Consider the following 17,788-nt stretch of genomic DNA (forward strand, 5'->3'; position numbering starts at 1 on the left):
CCATCCCTGGGGAGAGTATTTCATAACTGCAGCACAGCTTCAGAGGAGGCCCTGCTGCTGGGTGCTGAGAGACCTGGGCTCTCTAACAGATGACGGACCATCTGCATGTACCCCAACTGTGTATCAGGAACAGACCTTGTTTTCTGGTATATGTCCCTGGAAAATCACTGTCCTCTTCTTGCTGTTGGAGCATTGTGTCTCCACTTTTCGTTAGCATAAGTTGCTGGACTTGTCCTTCTTCAAGGACCAGTTCTCTCCCCACCGTCTCTAAGGCAGGGGGTCTCCAAACTTTTTGGCCAGAGGGCCGCATCAAATATCTGGCGTGGTGTTGAGGGCCAGAAAAAAAATTTAATTATAAAGTTTAAATAAATAAATTAGAGATGAAACTAAGGGTGCAATCCTAACCCCTTATGTCAGTGCTCTCCAGCACTGGCATAGTGGTGCCAATGGGCCATGTGCTGCATCCTGCAGTTGGATGTCACTCATGGAGGTCTCCTTAGAGTAAGGGAATGCTTGTTCCCTTACCTCAGAGCTGCATTGCTCTTATGTCACTGCTGGAAAGAACTGACATAAGGGGTTAGGATTGTGCCCTTAGATGAGTGAATAAATGAATGACTGGGCTCATTCATTCAACCTCTCTGGCCCTCAGAACACCATCCAGACATAACCAGAGCACAGCACTGGTCATGTTCAGTTGAGTGGGCCAGAGGCTTTCAGAAGACAATAAGCTGGCTGCGAGCCGGATAGAGGCTTGCTGCGGGCTGCATCTGGCCCCCGGGCTGGGGTTTGGAGACCCTGCTCTAAGGGAGCAATCCTGAGCCATCCTTGGGCCAGCGCAAGTCCCTTGCGTGGATCCAGGAGAGTTGAAAGCATGCCATAAGGCAAGTTTGCACCATAAGGCAAGTTTGAATTGGCTGGGCCAGAGCAAGGACACGTGCCGGCCTGCAAAGGTTAGATCCAGTCCCTGCGCCAATGTGGATTAGTGAGTTTGTGCCGGCCTCCCTATGCTAAAATGGGGGTTGGGGGAGGGTGAAACTGGGTATTCCACGCAGAGGCAGGGTGGCCGGCAGAACAGTGGGCAGGATGGCTTAGGGAGGGGGTAGGACCAGGATCTGGCACATAGGCTGGATCCTAACCCCCATCCCCAGCCCAGGTGGCCTTACATGGGCCACTCAGATATGTAAGGCTGGGCAACTTTACGTGGGCCTTACACTCGGCCACTCAAATCCGAGAAGCCCCATAGGGATGGCTGGGGTGTTACTTGGGGTAAGGGGACATAAGTCCCCTTCAAGTTGCATCCCAGCCTGCACCTAACTTGCGCTGGATACAGCACAATTTGTTACGATAGACAATTACCCTAGAAACAAAGCCGCAGGACTCAAAGAAGTTTTTCAGCGATTTTCAACCGCTGTGCTCCAGACTTCCACAGCACACCTGCAGACCTTTTGCAGCACACTAATATGCCATCGCACACCAGCTGAAAATCGCTGCTCAGAGTTTTGCTCTGTCCAAAACTTGCAAACTTTTTGCAAGAGGGCCACATCATCTCTCTGACACTGTGTTGAGGGCTGGGTAAAAAGAATTAATTCATGTTTAAAATTTGAATAAATTTGAATAAATTTACATAAATGAATATACTAGAGCTGGAACTTATATGAATGAATGAAGGTCTCACGATAGCTCAAGACCTATAAAAGACTTCGTGCAAAGCAAGGCCAGCCTTTCCTTTGCTGCCACTGATGCTTTATAGATGTGAAATAGCAAGAGACAAAGGGAGCTCTTGGCCCACAGCTCGCAAGCAAGGTCAAACAGTTGGCCCTTGCACTGAGAGTAGTCACGTCAGGCCAGTGCGGACTCCAGCAATTCTCCAGAGGGCCAGAGGCCCATTAGAGACTGGGGGCTCCCCGAGGGCCAGATTGGGGGTCCCTGAGGGCCACAAGTGGCCCCTGGACCTGGGTTTGGGCACCCCTGCTCTAGAACATAAGTCCATGTGAGTGTTAAGGAAGTATATCTTGTCTCAAGTGCATGCAGTGATATTTTTCTAGCATATCTTCAACCAAAAGCACAAACATTCTGTTGTGTGTCTATATTGGTGAAGGAGAGGCTTGTACATGGATAGAACATTATAGCAGAGTTTTGCAAAGGGCTTGCAAAATTCTCTTTTGGGATGGAGTGTTACAAAATACAGCATTTTGGGATGGGGTGTTACAATCATGTCTCCATTTGCCTTGAGGTCGGATTCTGTTTAGGTACTTACCCTGCAGTTTGGATTTCTCCTTTGGCTTTCTGCCGATTTGTTCTCAGTTCCTGCTTTGTTTTGTTTTTGCAGCGATTTCCATCTCATTTAATATAATGTTTTTATTGTGCTAGTTTCTTTGTGCTGACTTAAGCTAGTTGTTTTGAATAAGAGCGGCTAGCACGCCTCTGTGGCACGCTAGCAATAATTGCCAGGCTGGCCCCTCTATCAGCCGGCAGCAGGGCTTTGCTGCCAGCTGATTGGTTGGCTTGCCGAAGGGGGCGGGACGACTGAGCTTGATCTAGTGCGCATACGCTGAGTTCAGCTTAGTCCGTTCCTGGGAAGCGACCCCCGCCCTTCCGCCCTGTAGTTAGTCTGGGATTAGCTGGTCGCTCTCCGGAGGGCCAGGTAAGAATTTTTTAATCACCATCTGATTGGCCCTATGATGGTGTTTTGTTTCCGCCTACCTCAGACTGGCTATGGAGCATGTTTGGGTTGCAATATATCTTTTAACGCCCTGGTCACTGGCGGTAGAAGTGCGGGGTGGGTAGGCAGAAGACCGTCTCGGTGTCCAATCTAAGTCCGCAAGGACAGGGGTGAACCAGAACCGCTCCTATGATGCCTGACTGGCTCAAGGAGGCAGGCTAGCTAGCCCCTTGTCTGAACTTGGGGGCCTTGCAGGGGTGACCTGAAGGCATAGCAGTTCGGCTGACTTACCCTCTTTGGGCGACGGTGAAAGGCGGGCTTAATAACAATTGAGCTACGCCTGGAGTCGGGTGGACGCCCTATGAGGTTGGGGGACGTAGACAGCTAGGGCCGTTTCCCCCACTTAGAACCCCGCACTTGGGATGGGTATTGTTTACCCTGTTGTTGCCTTGTTGCTGTCTTGTTGTAATTCAGTAAAGTGGCCCATTTTAATTCCATACCTGTTGTTGGCTGTATTTATTTGGGGAATGCATGGTAATAACACCATAACTCACATAACACCAGAACCAGGGGACATCCACTAAAATTGAGTGTTGGGAGAGTTAGAACAGACAAAAGAAAATATTTCTTTTCTCAGCATGTGGTTGGACTGTGGAACTCCTTGCCACAGGATGTGGTGATGGTGACTGGCCTGGATGCCTTTAAAAGGGGATTGGACAAGTTTCTGGAGGAAAAATCCATTACGGGGTACAAGCCATGATGTGTATGCGCAATTTTGAAATGGGCTATGTCAGAATGCCAGATGCAGGGGAGGGCACCAGGATGAGGTCTCTTGTTATCTGGTGTGCTCCCTGGGGCATTTGGTGGGCCGCTGTGAGATACAGGAAGCTGGACTAGATGGGCCTATGGCCTGATCCAGTGGGGCTGTTCTTATGTTCATATGTTCTTAATGCCGTGAGTTGCCTAAAAAAAAATCACAACACGGGGCAGGATACAGATATTTTAATATATATACAGAAAATGCAGACTTTATTTCATTAAAATATTCATAACTTGCCTTTGATTAAAAGTTTGCAAGGCAGCTAGCATGTTAAAAACAATATAATGCTATAATAAAAATATTCCAGATTTTAGAAGCTATTTAGTAGCAGCATTAAGAACTGTAGTAGCAGGAGGGAAAAGGACTATGCAATAGAGCTGGTGTAGTACGACTGCTAGGAGAATGATCTGCAAATCAGGACTTGGTTAAAATCACATCTGTATCATGATCTCACCAGGCATCATTAGGCAAGCCAGAAGCCAATCTCAGTCTTCTCCATGTGCAGTAGGCAGCGAATGATGCATGTACCTTACAGAATTGTTGTGAACATTATCAATAAAATCCATGTGTAGCACTCAGGGGGGGTCAAACTCATTTCATACGGAGGGCTGCTTAGCATTCATGATGTCTGCTGAGGGCCAGAAGTGATGTCATACAGCAGGAAGTGATGTCATTAAACTGGTCGTGACCAGAAATAAGCACTTTTTCCTCACTTAGGAACTCATTACCTGCAAATAGCAGAAAGCACACAAACCTTGAACATATTTTCAAGACATGGGAGGACCAGTTATCACATGAGCTGCCATTTCAGCAGTGATACCTCAGCACAGCTCAGCGGTTGGAAGCAGCTGATGGCGGTGCTAGGAGATTCTGAAGCAGGATAAAAAGCTTCCAGGGGCCACATCTGGCCCATGGGCCTAATGTTTGACACCCCTGCTCTACATGCTCAGAAGGCCACTATACCAATGTTTCATGTAATTAATTGCTCTACAGAAGAGAACTGTGGATAATTCTCCTAAGCACAGTTCTGGACAAATTGGGGTGGGGCACTTTAGCATCTCGCCCCTTCTGTTTTCATTGATGCTACCTGTGATTTTTGTTGGATGGGGCAGCAACAGCAACATTTTCCCCCCGAATGCTCCTGCACATGATGCAATGTCATGAAATTGTAGCATCTAGAACAGGGGTGTCCAAACCCTGGTCTGGGGGCCAATCGCAGCCCTTGGGAACTCCCAATCCAGTTTGGGGGAGCCCCCAATCTCCAATGAGCCTCTGGCACTCCAGAGACTTGCTGGAGCCTGCATTGGCCTGACGCAACTGCTCTCAGTATGAGGGTGACCGTTTGACCTCTCGTGTGAGCTGTGAGCAGAGGGCTCCCTCCACTGCTTGCTGTTTCAAGTCCGTGATGCGGCAGTGAAGGAAAGGCTGGCCTTGCTTTGTGCATGTCCTTTTATAAGCCTTGAGCTACTGCAAGACCTTCATTCATTCATATAAGTTCCATCTCTAATATTTTCATTTATGTAAATATATTCAAATTTGAAATGTAAATTAATTTTTTTTCCTAGCCCCCAACACAGCGTCAGAGAGATGATGTGGCCCTCCTGCCAAAAAGTTTGGACACCCCTGCTCTAAAACATTTTCAACCTTTTCCATCTCACGTGCACTAGTGGAAGGCACTAAAATGGTCAAGGCACACCACTGGATTTTGGACAATTGACAAGGCACATCATGGCTGTTAGTGGGGGGCTCACATCCCCAATGGCCCTACTAATAAATGACCCTTCCCAAAATTCCTGCAGCACACCTGAGGACCATTCATGGCACACCAGTGTGCCACGGCACACTGATCCTTGCCTGGTTCCATCACTGCTTATTTTCAGTAGGCAACTGACAGCCCAATCTTATGCATGTCTACTCAGAAGTCAGTCCCATTTGAGTCAATGGGGCTTACTCCCAGGAAACTGTGGACAGAATTGGGCTGTGAGCCTTTTCAGTTCAGGGAATTATTTGGATTTCTCCATCCACTAAAATATCCACTAGATTATCTATTTCCGCTAAGATCTATCTCAGCAATTTTCAAGCAGTGTGCTGTGGCACATTGGTTTGCCACAAATGGTCTGCAGGTGTGTCTCAGGAGTTTGGAGAAGAGTCATTTGGGGATATGAGCCTCCCTCCGGCAGCCCAGTGTGCCTTGTCCATTATCAAAAACCAATGGAACCTTGATAGTTTTAGCACCTTGTCAGTGTGCAGCTTAGGAGGTTGCTGGAGGTCTCCTTGGGTTAAGGGGATATATACCCCTTGGGGCTTCTCAGATCTGCACCAGTTGATGATACAAATCCTGGAAGCCCATGTAGGGCTGCCCGGGTCAGGAATGGGGTTTAAGATACAGCAAAAGAGGCCTTTGCTGACCTGGCCCCTCTCCTGGATCTGATCTTCCCCCACTCTGCTCTCCTGCCCAAAAATGCCCCTCCTGCCTCCAAGCCACCCCCCTGAGACCCTCTCCCAGCTCCTGCACTACCCAGCACAAACTTGCCACTGCTAGCCAGGATAGGGTTGAGATCTGGCACGGCCGAGCTGGCACAGGCCTTCATGTTGGCCCAGCCAGCTCTCGAGTAGGTGCAAACGCGCCTTCCTGCACATATGCGACACTCTGGGCTGGCACAGGAATGGCCCCGCTGGCCCACCGTCAAGTTAGGATTGAGTCGCTAATTAACAACAAATCTTCTGCACAGGCTACGATCTGCTGCCCCAGCCCTGCCAATATTTAACCCACACCACAGACAGTACTTATGGGTATCAGCATGCGGCCTTCCAGTGGAGACAGTTCAAACATTTAGTGAGGAGTCAGCAAGTGAAGGGGGCGCATAGGCAAATCTGCCCAAAGAGACGCACTCTCTTGTCCAGCAATGACTCTGTTCCTTCTTTTCCTTCTGTGTCTCTCCTCCCACAACATGGATTCCAGAAGCCTGCTAAATGTATCAGAGCAAGTCATAATCCTCCACACAAAAAAATTGATTTCCTTGGATTTTTTTGTGCGTGTCTTTAAACAGGCGCTAAAAATAAATAAGCAAACAGCAGCAAAGCAATCGTCTCACCCAGCTGAGTGATTTTTCAGGCCAATGGGACTCAGCCATTTTCCGCTGAAAGCTCTATCTCTCTCGTTTTAAATAAATAAATCTAGGCTGCTTTATGTAACAATTGCCTACATTTCTGCTTTGAAAATTAGAGCTGCCTGACCGCGCACATTTCAAGCCATTCCTGTTTGATGGCAACAGATTATCCCTGACTTGCTCTGTGGCTGAAATCTTACTCAAAAAGTGTTTCTGAAGATCTAGAAATACCAGTAACTGGCAGGAAGGGAAGAACAACATTCTTTCCAAGCTTGGATTTGACGTTTTGTTTTTCCACATTTGAGCCATGGGCAATTTTCACAAGTGACTTATAAAGGTCTGAAAGAAAGAAAAAATGATGCTTGGATAAAGCCATTGTCTTAAATGCAATAGTGTTCTGGGATGTTTCTGATGATGGGGAGCTCACATGAACAACCTGATCCAAACTGGTACTTGGGAGCTGGCACAGAATCCCTGCACCAGCTCCCAAGTGCTGCAAATGTGCCGTAAGGCATGTTTACACCAACTCGGGAGTTGGCTAGTCCGGCGCAGAGGCCCACACCACCTCACCAGGGCCAGGGGGTGGGAGGAGGGCATTCTGGGGGTGAGGAGGAGGCATTTTGGGGCTGGGGAGGGTGGATCAGGTCCAGGAGGGGGTGGAACTGCTGCTGCAGCGTGCATCATATCCTAACCCTCACTCCCAGGCCCAGCAGTCTTATACAGCCTGCACCAGATAAATAGCTGACACAGAACTGAATAGCCCCATAGGGCAGGCTGGTGCTCACCAGGAGGTAAGGGGGAAAAATATCCCCTTACCCGAAGTGATTTCCAGCCTGCTCCTAACCTGCGCTGAATACAGTGCAGGCCAGTGCAGCCTGGCTGTATCAGTGCAGGTTAGGATTGCGCCCTCAGGGCCCGATCCTATCCAATTTTCCAGTGCCTGTGCAACTGTGCTAATGGGGCATGCACTGCATCTTGTAGTGGGGCAGCAGTCACAGAGGCCTCCTTAAGGTATGGGAACATTTGTTCCCTTACCATGGGGCTGCATTGTAGTTGCACCAGGGCTGGAAAATTGGATAGGATTGGGCCCTAAGTTAAGAGACCACCAGGTGTATCAGTGCTTGTTGGTGCTTGAGTTAGGAATCTATCATTATTAGTATTAGTGCTGAATCTACACTTTTGTCCTGCCCTTCCTCTTGCAATCAAAGCATTCGAGGTTCCCCTGAAATATATCAAAGCATAAAATACTTGTCTTAAGAAACTTGTTGTGTCTGTTTTGTTTAATCAGAAAATTTCAGCAGCTCTCCTCATAGGCAGTTTGTAAACTCCTCTCTCTGTTTTTTATGTTTTTATTTGCATTTTATTTTTAAGCCTGGTTTAAAAGAAAACACTTAACAGCCAAAGACTTTGCTTTGTTGTTCTCCCAAGGGCTGCCAAAATCCAGGAACACTCTTCTGAAAGACAAACTAGCTGCAAAGAACGGATCGTCCTTACAAGGAATATTCCGTTTTAAAGGTTTAAGGAAATGCTTTTCTTGCCTTCCAGACTGTACAGTCAGCAGGCACTTCGAAAAGTCTGGCCAGCACCCAGCCGTTCCAAAATGGAAAATTCAGGCAACTCCGCTGAGTGCTCTCCATTTGCTACCACAATGGAAATTGACTGAAGGGATGCAGGGGGCCACACGGCGGCCTGCCAGGAAGCCGTATTTTCATCCACGCTCCTTAAGCAAAAATCTATCAATCATGCTCTGCCATCAGGTCATTGCTTTGGTTCTGTTTCTTATAAACACAGCAGCAGCTTCACATGAAATATGAGCTCAGCCAAGTCTGTTGGATTACCAGGGTGCTCTGTCGAAGGCAACGCTCTGCAGACATATGGCAACCAGGTTGGTTTCAGAGAGCCAAAGCAAAACAGCCTGCAGTCCAACAGCCCGTAGGTGGTCCAGGCTGTTAACGCTCCATCACGTTCCAGGGTAACTCTATTTGCCCTGCTTTTGTCATTCGGCTGGTACGTGGTGCAGACCTGCGGGCTCTGTCTCTTTGGGTGGTAATGACCATTTAAAAAGTCTGATCCTGTGGCTCGATATGCATAGGGTTGCCAACTTTTTTCTGGCTCTGCTCCTGTACCTTTACCAACAGCCCTCCCCCATACACACACACACACAGAGAGAGTGAGAGAGAGAGAGAGAGAGAGAGAGAGAGAGAGCGCTATTAGATTAAAACTAGAATGAAGATAAGTGATGAAGAAAATTTCTCTTACATAAGAGAACATCAACTGCTTCTACTGGCTTGTGCCTTAAACAAAAGCCAGATTTGGGACTTCAGTCTTTTTAAGTGGACACCGAAGACGGGTCTTTTTATGTAGGCTTTCTTTTGGCTGATGTGCACTCACTTCCAGTGGTGTAGCTAGAGGGGGTGCAAAGCACTACATTTTGCAGGGAGCCTCACCGCAGAGTACAAGTAGCCCCTCCCCCTCGGAGCCATACCAGGAGGGGGAGCGTGCACCTCCAATTTGCTCCCCCTGCCCAAAACAGCTGCAAAGTGGAGGGGCCACTTGCACACTGCGGTGAGGCTCCCTGCAAAATGTAGTGCTTTGCACCCCCTCTAGCTACACCACTGCTCACATCATTTCAGTGACAGTCGTGTGATTTAACCGTTATTTGGCCCCTACCTCTGAGACAGGCGTGGAACCACTGCAATGCAGTGCCTCCAAACCCCAGTTAGAAAGGTCAGGCTACCATGCTCAAATTAGGAGGGTCCCACTCTCTTGGTCCTTCTCCCAGCCCATCACAGGGTGACCACAGCTGCTTCAATCCCATTTCTAGTCTGAGCATTAGAGATCCTCATACAGGTAAGGTCCACCTTGACATTAGTATCAAGAATTCTTTAAGTACAAGCAGTTACCCAGCCTCTTTGTCTACTCTCATCTGATTATGTGAGAAGATCAGGAAGCTTCTCTATCAGCTCGATTCTGCCATATGCTGGAACTGGCTTGTTATCCATCACTTTAGGCTGGACTGCTAAAATGATTCACAGTTTCACGCAGAGCCAGATCGATCCATCTATCGGGCTGATTTTCCTGTCTGTGACAAAGAATTACGTTGCAGAGGATAAGGTACTCCACCCCTTGTGTGACTCACTGGGTATAATCAGCACACCTTTGGGGAGCCAGAGACCCATGGCAGGATAGACCAATCAACTCAGTAGTTGTTCTGCATGAACACAAACAAACCTTTCCATTGCCAGCATTTGGTTTCCTGGCAATATCCTAGATGAGAACGTCCTCACCAGGAGATAGACTTTTAGCACCGACCTGTGCTAAGGGGATTCATTATTTGCCTTAGCAAATTAGGCTATACCAATGAGTTTCAACTGGTGTGCCTTGCCACATTGGTGTGCTGTGAAATGTCCGCAGGGGCAGGAATTTGGAGCATAGTAGTTGAAAATTGCCCGAAAACTCTTCTGGGTTCTGTGGCTCTGTTTCTAGGGCAACTGTCCATAGTAATTGTCTGCAGAGCCAGTGGAGAAAGAGGGACAGACAATTTGTTACGACAGACTTTTGCTCTAGAAACAGAGCCACAGAACCCAGAAGAGTCTCCCGGAAGCCAAAAGTGACATCACAAGAGGCGAAGATCATAGAGAAGACCGTAGAGGTCAGTGTACCATGAGAAGAAAAACTCTGAAAATCGCTGCACTGTACAGTAGCAAGTGGGAGGCTTATCTCCATGTCTAACTTGTCTGTTGAGCCTTAATGACTTATAGCCCAATCCTATCCACAATTCCCTGGGAGTAAGCCCCATTGACTATAATGGGACTTACTTCTGAGTAATGCACAGGATTGGATGTCATTCTGGATTCACACCAGCCCTCTTCAGATGTTTCCAAACTATACAGGAGTACATGGAGGGCTCCTGGGATCATATCATACTATACTAGTTCCATCCCTGCTGCTGATGCACTTCTAAAGACCTGCCCCCTTGTATTCAGCATTCATCTGCAGTAACAGACACAGTATGGGGAAAGAATCTCCGCCATACACAGCATCCAGAGGGTCCCCCACACATTCCTATATACAGATTTGAACAAACCATTGTAGGTCATTTATAGCTCCCTGGCAAAGCTTGGCATGCAAGAGGGAGAAACAATCTTAGTGCTAGACTGTTTTTGTAGGGACAGGGCACAGTCCAGTGATTTTCAACCTTTTTTTTTTTCTCATGGCGCACTCACTGACCTCTCTGTTTTTTTCTATGGTCTTTGCCTCATGTGACGTCACTTCTGGGTTCTATGGCTCTGTTTCTAGGGCAACTGCCTATAGCAGGGGTGTCCAAAGATTTTGGCAGGAGGGCCACATCAGCTCTCTGACACTGTGTCAGGTGCCTTAGAAAAAAAAGAATTAATTTACATTTAAAATTTGAATAAATTTACATAAGTTTACATAAATGAATATATTAAAGATGAACTTATATGTATGAATGAAGGTCTTGCAATAGCTCAAGGCCTATAAAAGGCCTTGTACAAAGCAAGGCTGGCCTTTCCTTTGCTGATGCTGCTGCATCACAGATGTGAAAGAGCAAGCAGTGGAGCGAGCCCTCATCCCACAGCTCACGCGAGAGGTTAAACAGTCGCCCTCACGCTGAGAGCAGTTGCGTTGGGCCAGTGCGGGCTCCAACAAATCTCTGGAGGGCCAGAGGCTCGTTGGAGACTGGGGGCTCCCTGAGGGCCGCATTGAGAGACCTCGAGGGCCGCAAGTGGCCCCCGGGCCGGTGTTTGGGCACCCCTGGCCTATAGTATCAAATTATCTGTCCCTCTTCTTCCACTGGTGGAAACGCTTTGTTACCCTAAAAACAAAGCCACAGAACATAGTTTTTCAGTGATTTTCAACTACTATGCTCCGACACCACACCTGTGGACCTTTTATGACACATCAAAGTGCTGCAGCACACCCTGACTGTGCCTAAACATAACCCCTTGCTGTGGCTATTTGGATCAGAAGAAATGAGCAGCCTCAGGGCCTCAGGGCCTGAGCCAAGCCCTCTCCCCCAGGAGCATAAGAGCCCTGCTGGAACACCAGACTTAAAGGTCTGTCAAATCTGGCATATTTTTTTCCAACAGTGGCCAGAAAGCCTACAAGCAGGGTATGCGTGTAACCCCTCAGCTGCTGTCGCTCCCAACCACTGGCATTTTGCTCCAATTTTATTTATTTTGCTCCAAACTTTGGTAGCACGTCAAAATGCCTTGTACTGAGTCAGATGATTGACTGGCTGAGCCCAGTATTGTCCACGATTGACTGACAGTGGGTCACATTTAACACGGCAAACTTCAGTAGCAGTGTAAGGATGTGTGAACACCATCCCTAAGGAATTTTGCAAGCCCCTTTTGGTGCTCCTCGGTGTTCCTGAGATATCTGACTCATTTCCATTTCAGCAGCACCTTTCCTTCAGAAAATTCAGACAAGGCTGTCTGGGTCACAAATGAGAACTTGTGTCCCATATTTCCCCAGACAGTGATGTAGCTAGATGGGGGTGCAAAGCACTAAGTTTTGCAGGGAGCCTCATCACGGCCCCTCCCCTTCGGAGCCATTCCAGGCAAGGGAGCAAAATGGAGGCATTTTACCTCCCTGCATTTGCCTCCGTCTTGCTCCCCCTGCATGGAATGGCTCCGAAGGGGAGAAGGAGGGGCTGCCTGCATGCCGTGGTGAGGCTCCTTGGAAAGTGCCTTGCACCCCCTCTAGCTACGCCACTGGCCTCAGCAGCCTTGAAAGAATGGGTTTAGCAACCATGTGTATAATACACTTGCTTAATGTATCTTGAAGGAGCAAACCAAAAGCCCATGCTTGGGAAATGCCAGGATAGGTTTTTAACTTCAGGCAACCTAGCTATAGATTGACTGGAACATAGGATAGGTATAAGAAGGCCTGTTACACACTGTACATGCCGAGCCACTGGAGAGCTCCAGTGTGCATGTGCTAGTTCTCAAGGGAAGGAAACAAAATGTTTCTACATTCACATTACCATGATGGGAAACACTGAAACCAATTTAAGTCTGACGTGAGCGCATTGCAAAACACATTGTCTCCAAGATCCATTGTGCTAATCAAATAAGACGACCCAGGTTCAATTCCTGGTCTGCCATCAATCCTACTAAGAGAATTTAGCCAATGCTCGCCAGCATTTTACAAATGCAAATAGGGGCTTGTATATAACGGCTGAATTTTCATAGTATGAATCTCTGCCCAACACCACATCAGTATTATAGACGAAGGCTCTGCTCCACCTTCTGTATATTATATATTAATTTACTCTGCAGCTGCCTGTTTTACACCAATTTAAACAACAGGAGGGTGTGTTTGAATTATGCTGTTTTCAAGTTATGGAGAAGACTTTCGAGTGTCCCCTGGGTGTAAGGGAGATCAAATCAGTCAATCTTACAAGAAATCAACCCTGACAGTTCATTGGAAGGACAGATACTGAAGCTTAAATACTTTGGTCATCTCATGGGAAGGGAGGACTCTTTAGAAAAGACCCTGATGCTGGGAAAAACTGAAGGCAAAAGGAGAAGGGGACGGCAGAGGATGAGATGGTTAGATAGTGTCACTGAGGCAATGAGCATGAATTTGGACAAACTCCGGAAGTTAGTGGTAGACAGGGAGGCCTGGCCTGCTCTGGTCCACAGGATCACTAAGAGTCGGACATGACTTAACAACTGAACAACATGTTCAGAAAATGTCATTGACTGATAATACAATAGAGATGGACAAGTATCTCTGTTTCCATTCCTTTCGACTTTGATCATTTCCCTTTGGTCTCCATTTCACCTTGCCTGAAAAACTTAAGCAGGATTGGCTCAGAGTTTTGCCATGAGGAACAGTTAGGATAGAGACACAAGAATACTCTACCCTTGACCTTAGACTTCATGTGCCTGAATTTAAGCTGCAAGCTGAAGAAGCTTCAAAGGTCTGTGTGGGAACAGGCACATACCCTCCAGCATTTCACAGAGGAAAATAGGGATATTATGGTTGTAATACCCCATTTCTCAGAACAAGGAGCACTTTGAAAGCCCCACTCCCTCCACCACTACACATTGTTGAAGCCTCTTTTCTTCCTTCCGTGTTCATTTACTTCCCTGTAGCCTCTCCTCCACTGATTTTTCCCCTGAAGATATCTGAGAAATTATCAGTGTGTATTGTTGTTGTTGGGGGAAAGACTCATCCTATCCCCGATGCACATTCACACTGTCTGGAAATTTCAGGAAGAGAGCTGAACCCTGAAAAACAAGAACCCCAGAAAGTCCTCAGGCATTCCCCAGAATGTAAGAACAGGGACAATGATGTATGAGAAAAATTGGGGCGGGGACTGTCTCCGGTTGAAGTACATGGCTGCAACCAGCACACTGGCTGCCAGCTGTTTATCTCTACCCTAAGATTTTAAATGAAGGGTAGTACAAGATCAGGTTTGGCCAATCCAGAAGCTTCATTCTGCTTGCCTGGTGAAGGTTTGATGTTGATACTCCCTTCTGGAAGGTTCAGAGGTCCACCTACAACCCAGACACTGTGTGAAGACACTGGTGATTCATGATGGGACCACTAGTTTAAGTCACAGGCCCCCAATTCCTGGAAGTTCCTTCCTGGCTCAAGCCCCGGCATCCCTGGAAAGGAATGATTTCCCCCCAGATTGCATTAGTCTACATAGGGTGCAAACCAAACCTGCGCTGGAGCAGGCAAACCAGGAGGCCCCTGGGTAAGGGCTGCTCGCCCCAATGGGTCTCCTAGGACCTGCGCCACCTCTGGAGGTGGCGCAAGTCTGAGGAGAGTGGAGCAGCTTGAAGCCACTCCGTTCTCCGCGGGGATGGGGGTTGGGATCTGGCATAACCGCTGGGTCCTAGCCCCACCCCTGGCTCCCCAGGGCCACCCATCGCCCGCCCTCGCCCCACCCAGAAACACCCCTCCTCCCTGCCCCCCCACGCCTACCGTTACCGCTTGTGTCGGCGCAGGTGCGCTGACACACAAGTGGCGGCAAAGAAGGTACCACAGAGGCTTCTGGCGGCCGACGCAGCTTCCTCCCACGGAGGCGCAAACATGCTTTACAGCACGTTTGCGACCCTCCCAGGGGACTTATGCCGGCCTATGTACTGGTTAGGCTTGCACCCATAATGACTTTGCTTCCATCACTAATTTATTCACAGACCATAACCCATGGGCAAATGTTCCTTTAGATCTGTGTTCTTCTATAGCAGAGAATTTGCCCGTAACCATGTATCAGGAGAGCAATTCTGTCTTTGAGACAAGTTCATTGGACTCTTCAGTGTTCTTATTTCTAATGAGTCCAATTTGTGCTTCAATTAATTCCATTATATCAGAATATCCGTGTTTGGCTATTTAGAGTACATAAAAGTACTCTTTGCGTGAACCATGAAATCACATTATTTCTGTGGGGGATTTGATTGCCCCATTTGTGTCCACCCTGTTCCTGTTTTCCCAGGCATATGCCAAGTCATAACTATGTTTCGCGGCAGTAAAGTAAAGGCATTGGCAGAGTACCAGGGCAGGAGCTATACAGGGTCTTTCCCAGCTCTAAAGCCCACCCCTTGTCTCCATGTGAAACTCTAAATTTAGGCACCAGAATTTGCAGTGGGTATGTCAATTCAGGCCTTTAGCCTTAATTGAACACTTCAAACACTTCCATTATTTAAATGGATCAGTTTATTATACAAAGAATTAGAGTCTAATATTAGGCTCTACCCACCAAGCCATCCTATAAGCACGATAGGTTTCAGTGCTCCATTTAAAAAAATGGTTGGCAACCTTCAGTCTTGAAAGACTATGGTATAAGCGTACAGCACCTGGTATTCCCAAGCGGTCTCCCATCCAAGTACTAACCAGGCCTGAGCCTGCTTAGCTTTGGGGATCAGACGAGATCAGGCATATATTTGGGGGCAGGCAGGGGGGTGCTATTTTTAAATAAGAAATTGCCTCTTGCAGCCCAAACATATGCCATATCTACTTAGAAGTAAGTCCCATTGTAGTCAGTGGGGCTTACTCCCAGGTAAGTGTAGATAGGATTGCAGCCTAAGGGAGCTGGAAGATAGGGGGTTGGGCTAGGAACTGGGACTGCATTGAATTGGGGCTGTTGATGGGATATGCAACCTCCAACAGCTCTTGTTTACCAGAGGCAGTCCCTATTTACTGGTCCCTGATAAATCACCATCCAAATTTTGTCCGTGGTGCATATGTGTTGGTTTCCGTTCAGGAAGCTAAGAGCATGTGTGTGTTGGCAACCTTCAGTCTCAAAAGACTATGGTATCGCGCTCTGAAAGGTGGTTCTGGAATAGCGTCTAGTGTGGCTGAAAAGGCCGATTCGGGAGTGACAATCCCTTCCACACTAGGAGCAAGTGCAGCCTGTCCCTGGTCTGTCTCCCTGGCTATGGGCCTTCCTTCTTTGCCTCTTAGCCTCAGACTGTTGGCCAAGTGTCTCTTCAAACTGGGAAAGGCCGTGCTGCACAGCCTGCCTCCAAGCAGGACGCTCAGAGGCCAGGGTTTCCCACTTGTTGAGGTCCACTCCTAAGGCCTTCAGATCCCTCTTGCAGATGTCCTTGTATCGCAGCTGTGGTCTACCTGTAGGGCACTTTCCTTGCACAAGTTCTCCATAGAGGAGATCCTTTGGGATCTGGCCATCATCCATTCTCACAACATGACCGAGCCACGCAGGCGTCTATGTTTAAGAGCATAATCCTGTGCATATTTAAGTAAGTTTGTTCATTCACAATTTCTATACTGCCCTTCCTTCAAGGAGTTCAGAGAGGTTTACATGATTCCTCTCTTCCTTTTGTCCTCACAACAACCCTGTAAGACTTAGAGATAGTGACTGGCCCAAGGTCACCCAGGAAGCTTCAAGGCTGAGTGGGGATTTAAACGTGGTTCTTCTGAGTCTAGAACCGCTACTCCATTCTGGCTCCAACGACCCAATCCTACCTGCATGGTACATCATTGGGGCAGCCACTTTGCTGGTTTGCGGAGCACCACTGGTGCAAGGCCTGGAAAGCGGCTCACCACCGCCCCACAGACTGGCCACTACTAGAGTTCTCCTGGCAGTGGGGGCAGATCAAGATGCAGTCTGGGCCAGGATGGGGCAGGGTGGATCTTGGCAACACTGGTGGTGCCAATTCCTATGCCCTTTTCCTGGGCTTGACATGCCCCCTTCCTTGTAAATGCCCAATCCTGTCTGATTTCAGAAGCTAAGCAGGGTCGGGCCTGGTTCGTACTTGGATGGGAGACCGCTTGGGAGTACTGGGTGCTGTAGGCTTATACCATAGTCTTTCAAGACTGAAGGTTGCCAACCACCATTCCTTGTAACAGATCTATGCCAGTAAAAGAGCAGGTGCAGATCTGAGTGGGCCCATAGGGGACCAAGCAGTGGCTGGAGAAGTGAGTAATTTTTTTTAACATATCTTTCACAGTCAGCCCAATTCCCAGCCAGACAACAGGATGCAGCAGACACTCTGTTAGCGGCCCTGTACCCAGGTGCAGGGTAAGATTAGTCCATTAATTCTTTTTGTATGAGTATGTAGCATTTTGATTCTTCAGGATTCAGCACCCTATCCAGGGTCTCTCCAAGATAAATCTCCGAAAACGCCCAAATGGGATTAGATGCATATTGTCTCTAGTGCACATGCATATAAACCAGGGTTGATTTTAATCACCCAGGAAAACTGGCCAATTAAAATCACTGATTATTTCTAATTAGAGTAAAGACTCTGAGCCAGTGGAAGAGATCAGGTACTGGTAGATAGGCATGGGAAAGAGAACCCAGATGGATTGCTGGATGACAGTTATGGTAACCTGACAGTCTGTGCCTGACCACCAGTATTAAGGCATATACTACACGTACATGACATGACATGTACAAGCACATGACTTATTAAGCTGTATGGTGATGGATTAAGCTGTATGGTGTCGTGAGAATGGATGATGGCCAGATCCCAAAGGATCTCCTCTATGGAGAACTTGTGCAAGGAAAGCGCCCTACAGGTAGACCACAGCTGCGATACATCTGCAAGAGGGATCTGAAGGCCTTAGGCGTGGACCTCAACAGGTGGGAAACCCTGGCCTCTGAGCAGCCCGCTTGGAGGCAGGCTGTGCGGCATGGCCTTTCCCAGTTTGAAGAGACACTTGGCCAACAGTTTGAGGCAAAGAGGCAAAGAA

Source organism: Tiliqua scincoides, chromosome 4 (assembly GCF_035046505.1).
Source record: "Tiliqua scincoides isolate rTilSci1 chromosome 4, rTilSci1.hap2, whole genome shotgun sequence".
Lineage (NCBI taxonomy): Eukaryota > Metazoa > Chordata > Lepidosauria > Squamata > Scincidae > Tiliqua > Tiliqua scincoides.